This window comes from Sus scrofa, chromosome 2 (genome assembly GCF_054392235.1).
Source record: "Sus scrofa isolate SSC_HxYL_T2T_F1_AM1 chromosome 2, Sscrofa_HxYL_maternal_Yorkshire_Landrace_v2.0, whole genome shotgun sequence".
NCBI classification, from domain to species: Eukaryota; Metazoa; Chordata; class Mammalia; order Artiodactyla; family Suidae; genus Sus; species Sus scrofa.
In genome coordinates this window covers 4,664,991-4,689,393 of record NC_139384.1, presented here as the reverse complement: position 1 = coordinate 4,689,393, position 24,403 = coordinate 4,664,991, and positions in this window count along the sequence as shown.

The following is a 24,403-nucleotide window of genomic DNA, read 5'->3' as shown; positions in this document are numbered from 1 at the left end:
AGACGTGGAATAACTGGAGCAAAACAGTGTAGAGGAAAGCTGTATGGGACTTGACCTTCGTTCGAAGTAGCTTCGTAAGTTACAAGTTTTGTGATTGTACCCGAGTCTAAAACTTTCTCAAGTCCCCCCAAGTCCAAACCAGAGCCTGTCTGTGAAAGACCATCTCAAAGGGAATAATCCAAAAGTCTTTATTTTCAGACAGTTATAAAAAACTTGTCTTATAAAAAACTCGTCTTGGGGTCCTAGGCTAAGAAACTAAGCCAGACCCAGAAAAGTGAGGGTGCAAAGATGGGATCAGCTCCCCAGCTCTGAGCTCTGGGAGCACCTGAAACTCACTTTAGAAGTGTCACATCCGGAGTTCCCGTCGTGGCGGAGTGGTTAACGAATCCGACTAGGAACCATGAGGTTGCGGGTTCGGTCCCTGCCCCTGCTCAGTGAGTTAACGATCCGGCGTTGCCGTGAGCTGTGGTGCAGGCCGCAGACGCGGCTCGGATCCCTCGTTGCTGTGGCTCTGGCGTAGGCCGGTGGCTACAGCTCCGATTCGACCCCTAGCCTGGGAACCTCCATATGCCGCGGGAGAGGCCCAAGAAATAGCTACAACCACCACCACAACAACAAAGACAAAAGACAAAAAAAAAAAAAAAAAAAAGTGTCACATCCAGGAATTTCTGTCTTGGCTCAGTTGCGGGTTCAGATAGATCCCTGGCCTCGCCCAGTGGGTTAAGGATCCAGCGTTGCCCTCAGCTGTGGTGTAGGTAGTAGATGCAGCTCAGGTCCTGAATTACAGTGGCCCTGGCGTAGCCTGGCAGCTACAGCTCTAATTAGACCCCTAGCTTGGGAACCTCCATATGCCTGGGTGTGGCCCTAGAAAAGACAAGAGCAACAACAAACCTATCACATCCAGTTCAATCTCATGGTTTCAGGCGGTGTAGCCCTTACCCTGTAAGGGATAGGTTTGCTGAGAGGCCAGCCAGGTGGGAGGGTTTGTGAAGACAAGATCCTTTTGCTTTGGGTTTGCTTTAATTTTCACAACAAGCTCAGCTCTAACATGAGAAGCGCAGTCAGTATCTGTTCAATTCACAAATGAAAATATACCCAAACAGCCAGTTGTGGTTCTATGCTCGGCTTCCTCAAAATCAGTTTCTGTGCTTTTATTTCCTCTTTGGTAAAATCGGGACAGTTTTTACTGCTGAGGCTGAAATTACAAAGATGAGACAAGCTCTCCTTTTCAAGGAGCTCAGAGTCTACGGCCAGGATCTGCTGACCCTCTGTCTGTTTTTCTAGTAAAGTTTTATTGGAATACATCTGTGCCTCTTGGTTATGTATTGTGTGGCTGCTTTTGCACTGCAAGGGCAGAATTGAATAGTTGGAGCAGAGACCGTGCGGCCCACAAAAACCTGAAGTATTTACTGCCTGGTCCTTTTCAGAAAATGCTTGTAAAGAAAGCCCCAGTGTAGAGCGTTGCTAGAAAATGGGTTTTGGGGAGAGAGAGAGAGAAAGAAAGGGAGGGAAGGAGAAAGGGAGGAAGGAAGGAAGGAAGGATGGGCTTCAGGCAACAATGGAAATATCTTTGGGAAACCCATTCTCTTGTAGGGGAATCTGACAACTTTCAGTGAATTGGGAGGACCTGGCACCTATCACGGCAGAGCTCTGGGAACCACATAACTGCTTCTGTGGAGCATTATGAAGAGTAAAACAGGCTGGGAGAGCTGCTTTTTTTTTTTTTTTTTTTTTAGTTCCCAAGCTAGGGGTTGAATTAGAGCTGCAGCTGCCGGTCTACGCCACAGCCACAGCAATGCAGGATCTGAGCCGCGTCTGTAACCTACATGGCAGCTCATAGCAACTCCGGATCCTTAACCTACCGAGCAGAGCCAGGGATCGAACCTGTGTCCTAATGGATACTTGTCAGGTTTGTTACCTCTGTGCCATCCACTCTGATGGCAGCGGATGAACTAAAGACAGAAGGATACGCTCCAGTCTACAAGCTCTGTCTCAGGGCTCGGAGGCTCTCAGGCGCTTTCTATGCAGAAAGAGCTAAACAGCAAACTCAGCTCGGGCCTCGTGGTTGTTGATTTATTATTTGACTATAAGGCCATGCTAGGTCCCATGGGTAAAAGTCAGGGCCCTGGACTAACACTGCTAAGCTTCAAATTCTGACTCCTTCACTTTTTCGCTGAGTGACAGCAGGCAAGAGGCTTAGCCACGCTGTGCCTCAGTTTATGCTGCAGTCAAGGCACATTACTCGTGGTGTTTATGTTTAAAAAAGTCGCCGTGACTGCTGAGTGACTGCTGAGTCATTGCTCCCAAGGAGAAAATGAGACTGATACTCATCCCCTCGTGCCCCTTTGTGGTCGTTATTTACCCACCGAAAGTTCATTTTTATACTCTGAACACAACTAAGGATGTTGACGATATGGAATCTTTAGAATAAAAGTGGATAAGTGATGAGGAGAGGAATATCATTATGGAGGCATTATTGGATTGAGCCTCCTGACTTGAAATGTTCAGAAATATTCGTTTGCCTCTCAGATATTTACCACGCATTTATTCTACTGGGGGAAAAACACCTTAGAAGTTATGAAATGAGGCCACTGTGTATTTACACTGAGGGTTTTCTTTTCAGTTTTTTAAAAAGTACATTTTTTTTTTTTTTTTTTTGGCTGTGTCTGAGGCATACAGAAGTTCCTGGGCCAGGGGGATTGAATCCATGCCACAGCAGTGACCTGAGCCACAGAAGTCCACAGAAGTGACAACACTGGAGACTTAACCATCTGAGCCACCAGGAAACTCTGAAAAAACACATTTTTTTTTTTTTTGGTCTTTTTGTCTTTTTAGGGCCACACCCAAGGCATATGGAGGTTCCCAGGCGAGGGGTCCAATGGGAGTTGTAGCCACTGGCCTACACCACAGCCACAGGAACACAGGATCCGAGCTGTGTCTGTGACCTACACCATAGCTCATGGCAACGCCAGATCCTTAACCCACTGAGCGAGGCCAGGGATCGAACCCTCCTCCTCAAGGATGCTTGTCGGGTTCATTAACCGCTGAGCCACGATGGGAACTCCGGAAAAAACACATTTTAAATTTCAATACATTTTTAGCTAATTGAGAGGAATTATTCAAAGATATGTTGTAGGGTTTTAAAAACAGTTTTATCGAGAATTATTATAGTACAGAAACGTGTACATACAGGTTCATAGCTTGATGAACTTTCACCACCTGAATCCCCGGTGTAATGAGCACTCAGCTAAGGAAGGGCAATACCAGCATCCTGGGGACCTCTGGTCCTCCTTCCTGGCCCCAAACAAAAATACAAGTGTCTGGAAAGATTCGGAGCCGTTTGAATTCTTACGCATTGCACAATAGTAGAGCTGTTTTGGAAAACAGCTTGGCAGTCTCTCATAAAGTGACGCATGTACACTTAGTCTATAGCCCGGCAATCCCACCCCTAGGTGTTCACCCAGGGGGAGGGAAAACATGTGTCCACACAGAGGCCCGTCAGGCAACGTCTATAGCAACGTGATTCCTAATTGCGAAAAGCTGGAAACACCCAAATGACTCGGTGGGTGAATGCGGACACAAATTGTGATTTGTCTCTGCAATAGACTACTCCCCAGCCACAGAACACAGAATCACTGCTACATGCCCCAGCCCTGATGACTGTCAAAGCTTTGTGCTTGGAGGAAGAAAGCAGGCACGAGACACTAGCGCAGGATTCCATGTATATCATGCTCATACGAAGACAAAAGAAGAGAGACAGAAATCAGTGGTCACCAGGAAACGGCATGAAGGAAGAGGGATTGGCTTAGGATGTTCAGATAAGATGCAGGCTGCCCAGGTGACCTTGCTAAACCCGGCCACCCCAACAAAGGGGCACGAGGGAACTTTTTGATGGAAAGACGCTGTATCTTGCTTGTGGAAGTGGTCATAAAGCCATGTGTCACAGCTCATGGAAATGTGAATTTAACTGACTGTAAATTACTCCATAACTTTAACAAAAACCATTCTGCTATAAGGAAAGGCACAAGTGAAAAAAGAATTGTGATGGTAGTTAACGTGTGTGTATAAAAGTGGAAACACACTTAAAATGGAGGCATATAATTATGTAAATTATACCTCGATAGGAGTTCCTGCTGTGCTGCAGTTGGGAAGAACCCGACTGCAGCAGCTCAGAGAGCTGGGAAGGTGTGGGTTCATTTCCTGGCCCAGCGCAGATCTGGTGGTGTCACACCTGCAGCTCAGATTCAATCCCTGGCCTGGGAATGTTCATGAGCTGTGAGTGTGGCCATAAAATGGAAAAAAAAAAAGTATACCCCAATAAGATTGATTTTTTTTACAAAACTTTACTGGGGATAAAGGGACTCATTTCAATAATGCTGCAAAATTCGCACCCCACAAAGGTGTATCATTCGAAATATTCTATATTGGAATACACCCAATAACAAAACCTCAGAATGTGTAAAGCAAAATTGGCATAGAAGAACTAGAAAAACCACAACACAGGGAGAGAGTTTAACATGCTTTTTTGAGTAATGCGTACAACAAGCAGATACAAACAGAAGCCCAAACCAGTGAGGGTGTTAAAGACTTGAATGACGTCGCTAACAAATCCTGGCCTCCTGAACAGACATAGATGGTCTCAAACTGATTCATTGACAGCTTTCCTGGATGTTCTCAGGAAAAGGTTAGCAATATGCTTATTGGAAGTTCCCACTGTGGCTCAGTGGGTTAAGAACCCGACCCAGGAGTTCCAGTTGTGGCGCAGCAGAAATGAACCCAACTAGTATCCACGAAGACATGGGTTCGTTCCCTGGTCTCGCTCAATGGGTTAAGGATCCGGCATTGCCGTGAGCTGTGGTGTAGGTCCCAGACAGGCTCCCATCTGGCGTTGCTGTGGCTGTGGTAGCCGGTGGCAACAGCTCCCATTGGACCCCTAGCCTGGAAACCTCCATATGCTGCGGGTGTGGCCCTAAACAGACAAAAAGGAAAAAAAAAAAAAACACACACACACACACACACACACACACACACACACAAAACAGAGAGAAAGAGGCATTTATAGGGTCACATGAAAAAGCCAGGAGAAGGACAGAGTGAGCTGGCCTCTTAGGGACCAGAATCATGACCTAGAAAACTAACTCTCTCTGTCCCTCACTCTCTCTCTCTCTCTCTCTCTCTCTCTCTCTCTCTCTCTCTCTCTCTCTCTCACACACACACACACACACACACACACACACACACTCCTGTCCTCAAGATTTTGTCCTCTGTGGGTTTCATGCTTTGGAGATGTCCGGACGTCCTAAAAGCTGCTTTAGGATTTCCACCACATGTTTCCAGAAAGGCAGCCTAGGAAAGTGCCAGGGGAAACCTTTTCGTGCCTTGAAAAATACACCGAGGTGCTTCTGTGCCTCCGCCTCAGGGAGCCTCAGCCACTCTCTGACTCCGGGGCTCCGCCTCTCCCCAAGCCCCGCATCCCACCCGGGATGGCATCACTGTCTCCCGAGCCCCCGCTGATACCGTCAAGGAGGCTCCAGCCTTTGTCTGCTCTGCCTTTCTCTGTCCCATCCCAGTGAGCTTCACGGCTTCTCCACTTCAGCCTCTCGCCCCAAAGCCATTGTCAGGACCCTTCGGGGTGCAGGCTGGAGAGGCTCCATCTCAGAGACGATCCCTTGGGGCTCCTGGCTCTTGAGCCATCCTTTCGGCGCTCCAGCCTCCCTGCTCCCTGGCTCCTCCAGCTTGGACTCCGTGAGCCAACAAGTCGGTCCCTCTCTTGCCGGCAGAATGTCTTCATCTCCCTTGTCCTCCCAAGGCCCCTACTTGACGACGCCGTTCCCCGGATGAATCAGCAGCCCCCACCCCTTTTGTCTGCCTGCCCCATGGTCTCCTGGCTCAACGAGGTCCCCTGTGCTTCCAGAAACCCTGCACTATCCTGGTAGGGGCTCACTGCCACCCCATTCACCATCTTTAAACTTTGCTTCTTTTGGGAATTCCCATCTTGGCTCAGTGATAAGTATTGACGAGGACATGGGTTCGATCCCTGGCCTTGATCAGTGGGTTAAGGATCCAGTGTTGCCGTGAGCTGTGGTGTAGGTCACAGAAGCAGCTCAGATACTGCATTGCTGTGGCCAGCAGCTCCAGCTCCAGTTCGACCCCTAGCCTGGGGACCTCCATATGGCACGGAGGCAGCCCTTACAAAAACAAAACAAAACACCTTTGCCTCTTTCTTCAAAGAGGAAGGATAGGAACTCTGCAATTCCCTTTCCCTACCTGCAAATGGGCCTGAATCTGCATCCACCTTTTCTGTCGAGTTGGAAGAGATGTTTTCTCTTGTAAAGGGCCATCTCCTCACATGGGGGGGCGTAGATTCACCCCCCCCCCGCTGTCTCCACAAGAAGCTGACCCCACTAATTGACTATGTCCCTCTTTTTTTTTTTGGTCTTTTTAGGGCCGTGTTTGCAGCATATGGAGGTTCCTGGGTTAGGGTTCGAATCGGAGCTGCTGCTGCCCAGTCTACATCACAGTCACAGCAAGGCAGGATCCTAGCCACATCTTTGACGTATGTCGCAACTCGAGGCAACACCGGATCACCGACCCACTGAGCAGGGCCAGGGATCGAACCTGCACCCTCAGAGAGACAACACTGGGTCCTTAGCCCACTGACTCACAGCAGGAGTTCCAATATTTGTCTTTTAACTGGAATGTTCGAATAGTTCATAATTATGGACTTGCATGTAATGTAATTGTAGTTGATGAAATTATGGATTTATTTGGATTTACATCGACCACCTTATTTTGTACTTTCTGTGCATCCCACTTCTGCATTTCTTTTGGATTGTTTTTTAAAGAAATTATTCTGCTTCTCCCCTCTGCTACTTTATAACTTAGGTGCTGTGACTACCCTCTGCATAAAAACATTGGTGTCTTATCAGTGTCCAAAGAGATGATATAAGACTCACGGAACTTATAACTCCACTTACTCCTCTCCTGATTTATGTTATCTTTGTTATGTATTTTAATTTGATGTGTTAACGTTATTCTGTTAGACAGTGTTTATTTCCATTTACCCAGATGTTTACGGCTTTCTTTTCTTTTCGTTTTTTCCTTTTCCCCAGTCTCCTGCCTGTGGTCACATTCCTTCTGCCTAAACAAATTTACCTTGGTGAGGATTTGCTGTAGGTGAATTTTCTCAGCTTTTGTTTTCCTGAAAATATCTATTTCTCTCCTTCACCCTTGAAACATATTTTCCTTAGGTATAAAACTGAGATTGACAATTATTTTCTCAGCACACTGAAGATATCCTTTCATTGTCATCTTACTTCCATTGATGCTGCTCACATGTCAGCTGCCAGTCTTACTGCTCCTTTTCTGAAGGTGGTAGGTCTTTTTTCTTGCTTTTAGGAATGTTCTCTCTCTCTCTTTTTTTTTTTTTTTTTTTTTTTTTTTTGCTTTTGCTTTTTAGGGATGCACCCATGGCATACAGAGTTTCCCAGGCTGGGGGTCAAATCAGAGCTACAGTGGCTGGCTGACACCACAGCCACAGCAACTCAAAACCCAAGCTGCACCTGTGACCTACACCACAGCTCATGGCAATGCTGGATCCTTAACCACTGAGTGAGGCCAAGGATCAAACCTGTGTCCTCATGGATGCTAGTCAGATTCATTAACTGCTGAGCCATAACAGGAACTCCCTTCTCACGGTCCTTGATGGTACTATGCTATATCTCAGAGTAAATTTCTTTTTCTTTTTCTGCTCTTCCTTGGCCTGCCTCCCCGGATGCATAGTGGTGAAGCAGGACCAGTAAATTGCAGTGAAGAGTTCCATCAGAAAGGAAATGAAGAAAGATACCCAGGAGTTGGGGGCCTATCACCCTGACGAAATCCTGCTGGGTGGGCCATGTGAGGTCCCTCTGCCCTTGATGGAATCCTGATTTTGCTACAAAGGAGGAATGCTTTATCCAGGACTTCTTTTGAGAGACTGGATACACAGATGGACAATGGCCAAGCCATATATGAGAATAGAACTCTGACCCACAATCCGCATGAGCCACCCAGGAAACAAACCCCCTTATGCCTGATCAAGAGCCCAGGAAGCCAGCCTGCTGTCCATCAGACGTGCTGGAAACTGCTTTGATGTCTCTAGCAACAAGGCAGGAGGCACAGCAATAGCTTCTGTGACAATCAGCCCAGGATGGCTGGGACTGGATTCTGCACTGCCAGCTTCCCTAATTTTTGTCCCTGTTTCTAATTTAGGACCAACAAGAAAAAACCAAATATGCTCCCTTAACAATTGCATGGAACACCCCGCTTCTAGTTAGCTCACTTCCTGCTCTTCAGGCCCACAACTTCCAATCAGGGCACACCTGAGGTCTCCCCAACCTCCCCATAAACCACTCCCACTCTGCTAACTGCTTTTTCCCCTCCCTTTCTTTTCTTTGTCTTTTTTCTTTTTTCCTAGCTGTGGCATGCAGCAGCTTGATGTGGGATCTCAGTTCCCAGACCAGGGATTGAACCTGGGCCATAGTGGTGAAAGCACTGAATCCAAACCACTAGGCCATCAGGAGTGGTCTTTATTTCCATGCTTTCCATCCACTTCTTTGATTACAACAGACGTGACCTTCCTTGGGGGCTAGAGAGCCTTCTCATCCACCACAGGCTCACCTCGGCTTGTACCTGAGAAAAGACAGCCCTCCACCCACCCGCCTGTGTGGAGGGGCCCAGCTTGCGGGGTGCCTTCCCGAAGGTCCCTAGAACAAAGAATCGCTCGCCTTCCACAGCCTGTGGGTTTTCTACAGGCCAAGACACTCATCAGCTGCTCAGGCTGCCTGGAAGCCAAACCCTAAGGTGCTGGGTTTCGTGTACAGGTGGTTGACTGTGGTGGGATCTTGGGATCAGCACCTGTGGGAAGTGGAGGAGGCAAACGTGGACAAAGGGAGAAGCTGAGGAGTTCCCATCGTGGCTCAGTGGTTAACGAACCTGACTAGGAACCATGAAGTTGCGGGTTCGATCCCTGGCCTTGCTCAATGGGTTAAGGATCTGGTGTTGCTGTGAGCTGTGGTGTAGGTCGCAGATGTGGCTCAGATCTTGGGTTGCTGTGGCTGTGGTCTAGGACAGCAGCTACAGCTCTGATTAGACCCTAGCCTGGGAACCTCCATATGCCACGGGTGCGGCCCTAAGAGACAAAAGACAGGGAAAAAAAAAAAAAAAGAAAGAAAGAAAGGAAGAAGCTGAAGTGAGATAAAGTCACAGTGAGGCCTCAGCTTATCTTGCAGGGAACTCTGGAGCTGGGACAAGGGCCCTGGCCTTGATACCCCCACAGTGACCGGTGATTGGACTCGGCTGCCCCAGGGAGGGGCCACCATCCCGAAGAGGCAGCCTTCGAGGTCCAGGAGAGGGAGCCCTGAGAGCGGTCGGCTGCCCACACTCTGAGCAGCAGGTGGCAATGAGGGCCTCGGTCCTGGAGACTGGGTTCGGGGATCTGGCCAGTCAGACAGTGTCCACGGCAGAAGCCCAAAGCCCGAGCTCTCCAGAAGCCCAGACAACTGCACTTCTGCATCAGCAGAGAAAACAATGATAGCACGAGAGGCTCCTGTCGAGTCAGAACTGACACACGAGGCTTTGAAAGAGAATGAAAGGGACCCCGAAGGGGACAGGACAGGCGGCAGCAGCCTCTGAGGTGAAAGAGACCGGCTTCCAGCACGAAACGTTCAAAGGAGGAGGTGAAAGGGTGATAGCCCCGCTGAGATCCTTCCGAAAGATCAGAGGGCAGAGCACAAAATTCCCATGAAAATGGAAATCCAGAGAGACGAGGGGACGGGGAGGAAGGATCTGGGGGCTCAGCTGTGGCGGCAGGACCTGCAGAGGAAGATGGGGCAGAGAGGCAGGTGCAGTAACTGAAGAACCAGCAAAGCCCTGGTCCCACCCTCCGGGAGGCCTGTCCCTGCCCGTTGTCCCCTGCGGCCACGTCAGTAATGTGCATGGGGTCCTGCCCTCCCGGGGAATGTCCAGCTTCCGCAGCCCCTCCTGCCCGTGCCACGTTGAAGGGATGGCAGGTGACTTTCATTTCAGTGTCTGAACAGCATAGACTTTTTATATTAAAACATTTTTTTTTTTTTTGTCTTTTCTAGGGCCGCATCCATGACATATGGAGGTTCCCAGGCTAGGGGTCGAATCGGAGCTGTAGCTGCCAGCCTATACCACAGCCACAGCAACTCGGGATCCGAGCCGCATCTGCCACCTACACCACAGCTCACAGCAACGCGGGATCCCCAACCTGCTGGGCAAGGCCAGGCATCCAACCTGCAACCTCATGGCTCCTAGTCGGGTTTGTTAACCACTGCGCCATGATGGGAACTCCTTTACATTTGTTTTAATTGTTAAATTTAAAAAATATTTTATCAAAGGATCGTTGATTTATGATGTCATGTTAGTTTCAGGTACACACCCGCGTGATTCAGTTAAACACACTCACACACACGTATATACGTACACACGAATACATGCACATGCATACACATGTGCATATACACGTATACCTACATACTTGCTTTTCCGCTTCTTTCCCTTAAAGGTTGTCCCTAAATATTGAGTAGGGCTCCCCGTGCTCTACAGTAGGTCCTTGCTACCGATCTTACATATACTCGTGTGTATCTGGTGATTCACCCTCTTATTTTATCCCCTCCCCTCCCTTGGCTCTTGGTAACCATGTTTGTGTTCTATGTCTGCAAGCACAGGGTTTTATTTTTTTACTTTTTAAAATAGTTATTTTTTGCATTTTAGGGCTGCACCTGCGGTGTATGGAGGTTCCCAGGCTAGGGGTCGAATTGGAGCTGCAGCCACTGGCCTACACCACAGCCACAGCAAGGTGGGATCCGTGCTGTGTCTGCAACCTACACCCCAGCTCACGGCAACGCCGGATCCTCAACCCACCGAGCAAGGCCAGGGATCAAACCCACATCCTCGTGGATACTAGTCGGATTCGTTTCCATGGAGCCACAGCGGGAACTCCCAGCAGAGGGTTTTAAAGGTTGGTTTCATGGTTTCTCGGGCAGGACAATTCTCTCCAGAGTGACCCGACTTCCGCCGGTTTCCGGTCTGTTTGCTCATCAGGTACCACACTCCGTCCTGGCCTCGACACCGTTCTCCACGTGGAGGCCTTTATCTCCTCACCACCCCGGCCCTCCTGTCCCGGGTCACCCACCTGCGTGCTGACGGGCCTTTGTGGCACAGCCTTGGTGGGTCTTGTTTCCTGTTACACAGGGTTGAGAAGCGATTGGATTATCTTTTTTTTTTTTTTTTTTTTTTTTTAGTTTTAATATATTTTTTAATTTTCCCACTGTACAGCAAGGGGGTCAGGTTATCCTTACATGTATACATTACAATTACAGTTTTTCCCCCACCCTTTCTTCTGTTGCAACATGAGTATCTAGACATAGTTCTCAATGCTACTCAGCAGGATCTCCTTGTAAATTTATTCTAAGTTGTGTCTGATAAGCCCAAGCTCCCGATCCCTCCCACTCCCTCCCTCTCCCATCAGGCAGCCACAGGTCTCTTCTCTAAGTCCATGATTTTCTTTTCTGAGGAGATGTTCATTTGTGCTGGATATTAGATTCCAGTTATAAGTGATATCATATGGTACTTGTCTTTGTCTTTCTGGCTCATTTCACTCAGGATGAGATTCTCTAGTTCCATCCATGTTGCTGCAAATGGCATTATGTCATTCTTTTTTATGGCTGAGTAGTATTCCAATGTGTATATATACCACATCTTCCGAATGCGATTGGATTTTCTTAATCCACAAGGCCCCCAGATTCTGGACCATCACGGTTCCCTTTCACTTGTGCTTGAAAGTGGGTCCTGTTGGCCGGAGCCTGTCTCTCTCCTGACACGGGAGCTAAATGTAACGAGTGTCTGCGCCTCGTCTCCCGTCTTGCCCTCGGCCTACGAGAGCAGGAGGGCCATGGGTCACCCTCCCAGGTCATTGCGCGAGATGCTGGACCAGACGTCTGCCAGGGCAGCGTGTAAGTGTGACCGACAGCAGCGTTGCCGCCTCGCTGAGCACAGCCACCGCTTGTCACGTTCTTCTTCCTTTACGGTTTTGCAGGAGTAAAGCCCCACTTCTAATTCCAGTTCTGTGCGAGGACCATACTACCTGCGACAACAGCAGCTTCCTCCAATTGGACTTGAATTCACCACGTTCCAAAAGTGTATCCATCTGCACTTTCAGAAGCCACCTCGACCAGCTATTGAGCCAGGTGACAAGGACACCGTCCACTGTTAATTGAAGCATAGAGGGAGTTCCCGTCGTGGCGCACTGGTTAATGCATCTGACTGGGAACCATGAGGTTGCAAGTTCGATCCCTGGCCTCGCTCAGTGGGCTAAGGATCCGGTGTTGCTGTGACCTGTGGTGTAGGTTGTAGACATGGCTCGGATCCTGAGTTGCTGTGGCTCTGGTGTAGGCCGGCAGCTACAGCTCCGATTCGACCCCTAGCCTGGGAACCTCCATGTGCCACGGGAGCAGCCGTAGAAAAGGCAAAAAGACAAATAAATAAATAAATAAAACAGTTGAAGCGTAGAGGCGGTCTTTTCTTTCTGACCATGTGACTGTGTGATGCCGTATCGCCTTCCCAGGCTTCAACACAGATAACATTTTGCAATAAACTGAATGCGGAGACAGACACCAGAAGCCAGACTTTGAAGAGATTTGCAAAAATTTAAAATGATGCCACCTTCTCACTAATTTCTGTTTTGGTGAAAACAGCTATTCTTCATGAAATGTGTTCTCTGTGTCAGCAGGCGATGGGTTTATCATTGCTAGTTTCTTTTGGCTATGCCCACGGCAGGTGGAAATTCCTAGGTCAGGGACCAGACCCACGCCACGGCAGCGATCTGAGCTACAGCAGTGACAATGCCAGATCCTTAACCACCAGACCACCGGGGAACTCCTATCATTGCTATTTTTATTTGTTTATTTATTTATTTAGTTTTTGGCTTCCCTGCAGCATGTGGTTTTCCCGGGCCAAGGATCAGATCCAAGCCGCAGTCACAGCCCAAGCCGAAGCTGCCGCAACACCAGATCCTTAACGCACTGTGCCAGGCCAGGGATCAAACTTGTGACTCAGTGCTCCAAGATGCCACGGATCCCAATGCGCCACTGGAAATTCCTTTTTTTCTTTTCCTTTCTTTTTAGGGCTGCCCTGTGGCATATGGAAGTTCTCAGGCTCGGGTTTGAATCGGAGCTGCAGCCGCCGGCCTACAACCACAGCTCACAGCAACGCCGGATCCTTAACCCACTGAGGGAGGCCAGGGATCGAACCAGCATCCTCACGGATACTAGCTGGGTTCGTTACCCCTGAACTTCCATTGCCATTTCTAAATGAGTAAATCACGTAAAGATTTCTGGGTTTTAATTTCCACTGTGGTACATAGCAGCAGTGTACCTTAGGGGGTTCCTTGGGACCCTCAAACAGCTTCTAATGTAAAGGTCCTGAGGCCACAACCTTTGGGACCCAGTGCTCCGAGGCCGCTGCTCCTCTGGGTCTTGCCCTTCTCCCGGGTCCCGCTCACCCCCTCCCCCGACGTCTCTGCACCCATTGCCTCTGCTTTGAGTGTCAAGGGTCTATTTTGAAACTCCAAAGTTAAGAACTAAATCTTTTCAGAAGACAAATACTGTATGATATTGCTTATATGTGAAATTTAAAACATGACGCTAATGAACCTGTCTACAAAACAGAAGCAGACTCACGGACAGAGAGAACAGACCTGTGGTTGCCCAGGGGGAGGGGCAGGGAGCAGGAGTGGGATGGATGGGGAGTTTGGGCTTGGTAGATGCAAACTATGACATTTAGAACGGACAAGAAGTGAGGTCCTACCATACAGCATAGGGGACTATATCCAATCTCTTGGGACAGACCATGATGGAAGATAATATTAGAGAAAGAATATATATATATATAGTCATTTTGCTATACAGCAGAAATAGGCACAACATTGTAAATCAACGTTTATACTATATTTTTTAAAAATAATATAAATGGAGTTCCCGTCATGGAAGAAATGACTAAGAACCATGAGGTTGCGGGTTCGATCCCTGGCCTCGCTCAGTGGGTTAAGGATCCGGTGTTGCCCTGAGCTGTGGTGTAGGTCGCCGACACAGCTCGGATCTGGCGTTGCTGTGGCTGGGGTTTAGACTGGTGGCTATAGCTCTGATTAGACCCCCTAGCCTGGGAACCTCCATATGCCGGGGGTTTGGCCCTAAAAATAAATAAATAAATATATAAATAAGTATTTTCTTAACAACTCTCTGGTTCGGCATCCAACTACGTGCACTGCAATTGGCATGGACACCTCACGGCCCTTGTCGTCTGGTCACCCCTCCCAGGACCTGCCCGGCCGCCCCGTGGCTGGTGGGGAGCATTCGGGGAAGTCTTATCCCCTCTTTATCTGGAAGGGGAGGGGACTCACGGGTGGGGAGGCCCTCAGGCTTATCTTGTCTTCACAGAGTTCCGAAAACAGTTTTGTAACATTTAATGAGATGGAAAAATGTCCTTGTACTTAAATGCGCTTGGGGGAAAAACAAAGCAGGCACGTCCCCAACGGCATGGCTTTGCCTTGGCTCTACCCCGCGTCTGGAATGCTCTTCCTCCAATGTCCTTTGAAGCATCCTCCTTCCGCCTTAGTCCATGTCTTCCGTGAGATCTTCCTGACTTCCCTATGTTCTCCGGCCCCCCAACCCTCTTCTACATTTTGGTATTTGTCATAGTTCTAACGTATTACACACGGCACCCTGGGAACTGCCACACGCCACAGGTGCTGCCAAAAAAGAAAAATATTAATGCTCTTAGGAATTCCCCTTGTGGCTCAGCGGGTTAGGAACCTGACAGAGGGTCCACGAGGATGCGAATTCGATCCTTGACCTCGCCCAGTGGGTGAAGGATCGGATGTTGCCGTGAGCTGTGGTGTAGCGCACAGGTGCAGCTTGGATCCTGGGTTGCTGTGGCTGTGGTGTAGGCCGGCAGCTACAGCCCTGATTCGACCCTTAGCCTGGGAACTTCCATATGTCACGGGTGTGACCCTAAACAAGACAAAACAAGACAAAACAAAACAAAAAAACCAGTGGGAATTCTCTGGTGGCTCACCAGATTCAGGATCTGGATTTGTCACTGTTGTGGTGCGGTTTTGACCCCTGACCCAGGAACTTCCGAGTGCCCTGGGTGAGGCCACCAAATCGATAATAAAGATCAAAATAAAACGCGTAGTTAGAAAAAAGAATGAAAGCACCACAGCAGCTCCAATTCAACCCCTGACCTAGGAATTTCCATATGCTGCAGGTGTAGCTCAAAAAGCAAAAAAACAAAATAATAATAATAAAAAATAACCAGGCTCTCGGGAAACGGGTTAATTACTGGGGCAGAGAATAGACAAGATAATCCTAGAGAGCCGGAAAGCAAGGAAGATGTTTGAAGGACTTTACAGGGACAGTTCGAGAGTTTGCCGTTTCCACGGCTTTGGGGCTGTAATTTGCTTCTTCTGCTGATTGTTGCTCATGGTGGCTTATTTCCTGCTGGCTCAGCGAGTTCTACAGCTTTATTACTGGGGCTTCTTTGAGGGTCCCAGAGTTGCCTCTGCTTTGCGAGGCTCCCACCCAGGGGAGGGGTGGCTCTATCGACTGGGACCCCTTTAGATCACATCCTGGGGGTGGGGAGAGGTCTCGTGGTGGCTTCTGGCTCCGACTCTCTAGGATGGCAGTGCTGTGCTGAGACGCACGTAGGAATTTTTTTCTTCCTTTTAACTTTTTCTGTTCTACGTAGAGCCCAGCCCAACATAGGGACAGCTTCCTTCCACTCCCAAGAGACCTGGTGTGGCAGAGTTTGGGTATTGCTGTTCGCCCAGTGGAAGTGGCTTTTTTCAGAGTGTTCTCAGATGGGGGGGCTCTGATCTGAGCCTCCCCCCTTGCTCAGGCCCTGAGCTTCGCTCCTGTCTCCAGAGTGCTGCTGTACCAGGTAAAGCCAGCTCTGAGGTCCCTGGGAGCAGAGACACCCCCAGGGCAAGGCCAGCTGCACTGCTGACCCTGCAGGTAACTTGGGCAGCAGTTTGTACAGGACGTGGAGGGCAGAGCCCTGAGTGCAAATCACAGCACCCCAGCTCTGAGGCTGGCATGGGCTGTGGCCCCAGGCCAGGTACCCAGCCTCTCTGAGCCTCAATTTCCTTATCACAAAATGGGGGTGATAACCTCATGCCAGGGCAGTAGGGGTGGCATGCGTGCTCAGTGGCTGGCACAGATCTGTAGGTGTATGAGGCCTGTCTGTGAAAGTCTCGGGCGGCCCAGGGAGGCTGGGAGTCCTGAGGAGGGCCTACCAGGTGCTACAGGGTTCTATCATCTATCACCGCCCCCGCCTCCAGGCACCTGCCAGGAAGCCCAGCCTGGGAGCCCCCTGGGTCCTGGGAGTGACGTTTTATCTTTGCTGCCAGGTTCTCCTAATCGCCAGCACAGCCAGGCAGCTCCCATTACCCTCACTGGCACAGATTAGGAAACTGAGGTCCTCCAGGGGTCCTCCTCCTCCTCCACGCACCTGCCCTTTGACCAGAACCTTCTTCCCTGTATCCCAGAGCACCGGGAAGAGCCAGGCAGGTCAGGACCCTGCTGCCCCCTCGTGGCCGCACGGATCACTGCAGGCCGAAGCCAGGAGCGCAGCCAGCAGAGACATTGCCTGAACCACCCTGGCCCTCACCCTCTTCCCCCTCCCCGCTTCCCCAGCCCCCAGGGCCTGGAGGGGAGGAGAAATAACGAGGGAACTCAGCCACGTCACCCAACCTGCCCGGCCTCAGTTTCCCCCTCTGTGGAATGGACACAGTGGGCTCTTCCCTGAAGAGCTGTTAGGAGGGTTTCACCTGCACACAGGGACCGGGGGCCGGGGGGTGCTCCTGGAGAACCTGGAACTCGGGGCTGGGAAGGACGTGCCCTGCAGCCTCTGCCCGGAGAGCGCAGTGGGAAGCCGGCGGTGTGCCCCCTTCCTTGCGGGGAGCAAACAGAGTCTGCAGCCGTTTGTTGACCAGAAGGTGGGGGCTGCACATCAACGGTGCCTGTCCCTGCCTGCCACAGTGATCTTTGGTCAGAGAATCACCCACAAGCAGGGCAGGACATGTGATCCTGGCCGGGGAGCGGCTCCCAGCCTCGCTATTGCACCCGGTGGGGGCCTGGATCTGCCTGGCCGCTTTGTGAAGGTTCTTGCTGCCCAAAGGCCCTGCCTGGACTTCTTCAGGCTCCATGCCGGGCCCAGGATCCTGGGGGTCCAGGAGGCTGGAGAAGCCCCACCCATTCCCACCAGAGCCTGGGCGCTGCTGCTGCTTCTAAGATCCTGGAAGGAGAGGGAGGGGCCTTCCTGGGACTAGCATGGACCCACGGCCCCCCCCACCCAGGCACCCTCATCCCCCCCACCCCAGGCAAAGCCTCCTGTCCTGGGGGCCTTCCATGACTTCTGTCTAGAATCTAGAATTACAGCTGTTGTGGAGGGTCAGATCCCCCCCAAAGTTCCACCAGAGCAGAGCTCTCGTTTGGGGGAACCACTGCCTGGGTCCTTGGCCCTGCCGTCTGCCTGCCTCCAGGTCCCCTTCTCACCCCCTCAAAGCATCCCCTCCTGGCCCCTGTGCCGGGAGTCACTGTCCAGGCACATTGCAGCCCCCCATGGAGAGCATCCAGCCCTCGGTGGCTGCCTGTTCACGCTGACCCTTTGTTTTTTCGGTTTTTTTTTTTTTTTTTTTTTTTTTTTTGGTCTGTTTAGGGCCACACCTGAAGCACATGGAGGTTCCCAAGCTAGGGATCCAATTGGAGCTGCTACACCACAGCCATGCGGGATCCAAGCCGAGTCTGCAACCTACACCACAGCTCATGGCAACACCGGATCCTTAACCCACTGAGCGAGGCCAGGGATCGAACCTGTGTCCTCATGGATGCTAGTCGGATTCACTAACCCCTGAACCACAATGGGAACCCCAATACGCTGACCTTTCGTGAAGGCGCAGCTCATCTCCTTCACCCCGTCTGCTGGAAGGGACCCCGGAGAGGCGAGGGCACCTCTGTGTCAGTTACTCTCTCCCCTCCCTCTTCCACCTCACGCCGTGAAAGGTGAGCCAAATGCCTATGGACACCTGGCAGTCAGACCCAGAAACCCAGGGGCCGGAGGACCGTGCCCACCCCAGAGGGACTGTGCCCAGCCTGGGGGGAGGGAACAGATGCCAGCAGGAGAGGAGGCTCAGACCCTGGAACCTGGCAGGAGCCATAAAGGATTTGTGAGAAGCGGGGTCACTGTCAGGTGGGCATTTGAGGGCCAGCAGGCTGCCCCACTGAGGGGCAGACCACAGCAGGGGGAACCCAGGGGCCCGAAGCTACCCTGGAGATGGAGGAAAGTGGGCTGTGTCTGAAGCAGGGGCCCGTGTGTGAGCTGGAGGGACAGAGGCTGGGGGAGGAGGAGCTGGGGTTGGGGGGAGGCTGGAGGCCCCTGGAGGCGGGAGGGTGGGAGGCAGCGCTGTGTGTAGGCGCAGAATCTAGATGTGAGATGCAGCAGGCGTGACCATGGGAAGACCATCGCAGGGGCAGGACCAAATGAGCAGGTGGTGAGGCAGCGAGTGTAGACAGGGGATTGGAGAGGCTTGGCCACTGACGGGAACGAGAGGAAAGAATGGAGGGAAGGGCAGGTTTTGCGCGGTTTTCTCCAGACGGGAGCACCTCACTCTTGTTCACAGGCTGAGCCGCAGAGCTGGGAGAGGGGGCACGAGCTGGCCTGGGGCCAGGCAGGAGGGGTCCCTGCAGGGGACGAGGACCTGGGGAAGGAGAGGGGGACAGGGCAAGGGGGGGGGAGTTAGGCTGGCAGGAGGAGGACCGCAGCGGAGCCGGGAGGCCGGATTCCAATTCCAGCCTGGCCACTTTCCAGATGCCTCTTGAGCAGGTGCTGTGCCTCTGAGTTGCAGGTATCTCTCTTGAGGGGTGGAGTCCCGCTGGGGACTTTCTGTCTCCACTTCATCTGATACCAAAGGTCTAAACGAGAACAATAAATGCCATCCTTCCCGGGGCTCCAGGCTTTAGGGGACCCCTGACGTTGCCCCTCCAGCCTGCCCATCCCCCAGAGGGGACAGGCTCCCTGGTCCCTGCCCAGGCAGCACAGAGCCCAAGTCCAGGCTGTGGGCACTTGCCCCCCCCGCCACCAGCTGTCCTCCCCCCCGCAGCCCCACCTGGGGCGACAGACCAGGGAGATCCTAGGCAGGGTCCCTTGTCACTTTGCTCCAACACAGAAGAGTCCAAAGTCCTCCAGGGCACTGTCTTCCCAGCGTTATGGCTGTGTGTCCAGCCAGAGGGAAAGAACACTCTTTATTCAGCAGCCTGTGGGCTGATTTATAACTTTTGTTTCTGTTTTTATGGTGACCACACACAATTTGATTCCCTCTTTTCAAAATCCGTTAAGGTTTTGCCGCATTCACCAAAAATAGAAATATCAAAAGTGTGGCCAGACAACACGAAATGTCTCCGTTACATAGTTTCAAAGAAATCCCCTGGAGTTCCTGATGTGGTGCAGTGGGTAGACAATCCTGCTCGTCTCTGTGGAGGCACGGGTTCGATCCCTGGCCCAGGAACTTCCATATGCCGTGGGTGTGGCCAAAAAAGAGGGAGAGAGAAATTGCCTAAGGACTTTCTCCTACCAAACCCAAATATTTTGTTACATCTTAAAATATTACTCATGGAGTTCCTGTCGTGGCGCAGTGGTTAATGAATACGACTAAGGGCCACAAGGTTGTGGGTTCGATCCCTGGCCTTGCTCAATGGGTTAGGGATCTGGTGTTGCTGTGAGCTGTGGTGCAGGTTGCAGAAGCGGCTCGGATCCTGCATTGCTGTGGCTCTGGCGTAGGCAGGTGGCTACAGCTCCAATTAGAGCCCTAGCCTGGGAACTTCCATATGCTGTTGGTGCAGCCCTAAAAAAAAAAAAAAAAAAAATTAAAAATATTACTCAGAATTCTTACTACCATCATAGTTTTTTCCCCAGTAGAATATGATCAATCAGGGTATCTATCTCTTTTGTCTCTCTTTTTTTTTGGCCACGCCGCTCCTGCAGCATGTGGAAGTTCCTGAGCCAGAGACTGAACCTGTACCACAGCAGTGACACAAGATGCAGCAGTTAAGCACTGATCCTTAATCTGCTGAGCCACCAGGGAACTCCTATTTTGTCTCTTTTTTCCAGAAAAATCCCTCCACTTTTTTAAAAATGGCATTCGATGTGCTGAGAGTGTTCCATAATTTTATTTTATTTTTTTTATTTTAATGATTTCTTTTCCCCATTATGGCTGGTTTACAGTGTGCTGTCAAATTTTTACTGTCCAGCGAGGTGACCCAGTCACACATACACATATACATTCCTTTTTCTCACATTCTCCTGCTCCATCGAATATCTCATCATTTTAAGGGGCAGGCACAGTCCTGGGCCCGCCTTGTGTTTTTGCTCCCGAACCCCAAGTGCTTGGAGTGAGGGGTCCTGCAAAGCAAAGCTTGATTTCATCAGCCTGAGGGGGACCAACTGGCCTCTGTTTGCCAGGGACCTTCCTAGTTTTAGCCCTGAAATTCCTGGGTCCTGGGAGCCCCTTGGTTCCAGGCAAACTGAGACGGTCGGTCACCCCGGTTAACCCACCAGCCGCTCTGAGAGGAGGAAGAGTCCCCTTCATCCTGAGACCAGCAAGAGGGGCTTCAAAGAGCCAGGTGGACATATGTCCCCTGGAGCTGTGGTCTGTGTGGGTGACAACGCGTGGGTCTGCTGCTTGCTCCACGCCGGATACATTCAAGGCCAAGGTCATTGCTGGAGCTGCCCAGCCAGCCGTGGATCTGGACAGGTGATGGCACTTCCTGGAGGACTGGGCAAGGCGTGTGTCCTGGGGGTCAGGCACCATCTGACAAATATCTGAGGTCTCAAAAAGAGCCCCAAAGAGAAAGATCAACATTTATAACCCCCCAAAAGTCAGGGCCCCCAGGCCCCTCCCTCCACCTCCAGCTCCAGCCTTAAGGAGGAGAGCTGAGGCCAAGCCGGAGGAGGGAAAAAGCTGCAACTTTGAAGAAACTTGAATTTTGATCATTAAACTGGAACTGCAATTGCAGCTCCTGAGCTGAGGCTGTTCCTGGGCCCAGAAGGGAGCCAAGGATTTCACTGCACCTGAGAGTGACCAGAGAGGTGTGGCGGCCACCCAGGTGGCCATCCAGGTGCCGGAAAGCTGCTTCCTAATGGACCGGTGGACTCCTGCGTGTGGGGCCTGGCCCTCTGTAAAAGCCAGCTGCCTGTGAGCCATCCCATAATTCCAAACAGCTCCTCAAGGTCACGGCTGCCAGCTAGGTCCAGAGGACAGGTGCCCAGTGCCCATCCCACTTGTCTGGCAGCAGCCACATGTGACCCTACCCAGCCACGCACTGTCTTTCTTGGCTTCTGGAAGCTTCTCTCCTTGTCTTCACCTCTGAGCTAGAAGGGCCCCCAACACTCAGCCCTTAAACTTCGTTGTTCATAACTGCTCCTCTGGGACCATGACCTTAAATACTGAGGATCCCCATGTCTAAGCTCAGCCCAGGCCCCTTCCCCAACCCCCGACTCTCCACGGGGAAGTCTAATAGAATCTCGGCTAGACAAGTTCAAGGGGAGAGTCCCCGCCACGCCCCTCTCATTCACCAACATGTCCATCTCAGTGGACGGCCGCCTTGGCTCTTCCTTGGCCCCTCAGTCTATCTCCCACACAGGAGCAGAGAGCGTCCGTAGCTTGGAAATCATACCCCGCCTCCCTCTGCTCACACAGAGCTGGTAGCCGCCGAGACCCCGCAGAGCTGGCCTGGCTCCTCTCTGACCTTGGCTTTCATTGCATCTGTCCCGCCCCACAGGGGTGGCTGGCACATCCATCCCCATGCCCCAGCGTGGGCCCATGTTAATCGCAGGTCACATTAACACAGGGCTTTAAAGTACAAAGAACACTTTTATAAGCCTTCTCCTATTTGAGCTTCCCACTGACACCGAGAGATCAGAAGTCGAGTTGATGGAGAGGGTGCAGAGAAAAGGGAACCCTCTTAGCAGTGTTGGTAGGTGTGCAATTTGGTACAACCACTGTGGAAAACAGTATGGAGGTGCCTCAAAAAACTAAAAATAGGAGTTCCCGTCGTGGCGCAGTGGTTAACGAATCCGACTAGGAACCATGAGGTCGCGGGTTCGGTCCCTGCCCTTGCTCAGTGGGTTAACGATCCGGCGTTGCCGTGAGCTGTGGTGTAGGTTGCAGACGCGGCTCGGATCCCACGTTGCTGTGGCTCTGGCGTAGGCTGGTGGCTACAGCTCCGATTCGACCCCTAGCCTGGGAACCTCCATATGCCGCGGGAGCGGCCCAAGAAATACCAACAACAACAAAAGACAAAAAGACAAAAAAAAAAAAAAAAAAACTAAAAATAGAACTACCATGGGATCCACCAATCCCACTCCTGGGCATCTCTCTGGAGAAAAACACCCCCCCATGTTCATTACACCACTATTTACAATAGCTGACATGGAAGCAACCTAAATGTCCACGGATGGAGGAGTGGATCACGAAGATGTGGCACATATACACAATGGAATATTACTCAGCCATAAAAAAGAATGAAATAATACCATTTGCAGCAACATGGATGGACCTAGAGATGATCATACTAAGCAAAGTTAGTGAAAGACAAACATATGGTATCACTTAAATGTGGAGTCTAAAAAAGGATACAAATGAACCTATTTGCAGAACAGAAACAGACTCACAGCCTTTGAAAGAAAATGTACGGTTCCCAAGAAAACCGACGGGGGAAGGGATGAACTGGGGGGTTGGGATTGGCCTATGCACACTCTGGTATATGGAATGCCTAGCCATTGAGGACCTGCTGTGTAGCACAGAGAACTCTACAGAGTATTCTGGGATGATCCATGTGGGAAAAGAATCTGAAAAAGACTTGTGTGCACAGGCATAACTTAATCACTTTGTTGTATAGCAGAAATTACCACGACAGTGTAAATCAACTGTACTCCAATAAAACTTTTTTTCCTGCTTTTTAGGGCCGAATCCGTGGCATGTGGAGCTTCCCAGGCCAGGGGTCTAACTGGAGCTACAGTTGCAGGCCCACATCTCAGCCACAGGAACACCAGATCCGAGCTGCGTCTGCAATCTATACCACAGCTCGCAGCAACGCTGGATGCTTAACCCACTGAGTCAGGCCAGGGACCAAACCTGCATCCTCATGGATCCTAGTCAGATTCATTTTCGCTGTGGCATGATGGGAATTCCAAAACATTTTTTAAAGTGGCTAAAAATAAAACTAAAAAAAAAAAAAAAAAGTTGAGCCGATGTTATCATTCCCATTTTATGGATGAGGAAACTGAGGCTCAGAGAGGTGATGGTCAGTCTGTGTGCCTCACACCCCAGCTATCTCCACAGAAACCATGGCCCGCTGCCAAGTCAGCCTGGCACTGCCTACCACCGCACACCAGTGGCAGCTCTCCCTGGCCTGCTCCTGGTGCCTGATGCTGGGCGGTGATGCCAGTGCAGGGAGGGGCCCACGGGGGTCTGAAGGAGAGCCAGCCGGCGGACGTTCCCACTGCGAGCCTCCAGAGAGCCCGGAAATGCCAGCGCCCAGGGCACACCTCTGACCACAGCCGCCAGGCCTGCCCGGTGGGAAGGCTCACGTGCCCAGAATAACTCTCCAGAGTCGGCATGTTCCAGCTCGAGAGGGAACCAAAAAGGCATTTCCTCCAAGCGACCCGGGGCTGAGAAGTCATCCTCTGATGAGCCCAGACTGGGTTGAGCCCCTGTTCCCGGAAAGAAGTAGATCCGACAGGCGCTCGGTCCCCGTTACTTCACTGGGATGGATCTTGCATCTAAGCAGTGAATTGAGAGCGACCACTTCCAAAAGCGAGGCCAAGAAAAGTGTGGTGGCGTGATGAGCTGGGACAGGCAGTCCTCTGGGAAAGTGGAAGCTTAGCACCTTCTCTGGTTGCTTCTTACAATAGTGAAGAGTCTAAAAATTACTGTCCTTGGGAGCTTGGAATTCTGCAGGATCCAAGAGGGATTTGATCTCATTGTTCTTTGCAAACAACTTTCTCAAAGCTCTGATCAGGTCAGGCCACCCGGGCTGAGGCTCTGATGCCTTGAGACTTGGGATACGGTCCTTTCCCTCTCAGAGCATCTCTGGTGGCTCCTCCACGATGGACATCCCAAGAGGTGGCCCAGGAAACTCCAGGGCACCCCAGGAACTGCTGCCAGCTTCTGCCATTCTCTGACTTAAATGGCCTCTTCTCTATTTACTGAATTCTCTCATTCCGAGAATCGAGCTTTCTCTCCCTCTTTGAGAACAAAGAATCTCAGTGTCTTTACATTCTCGGT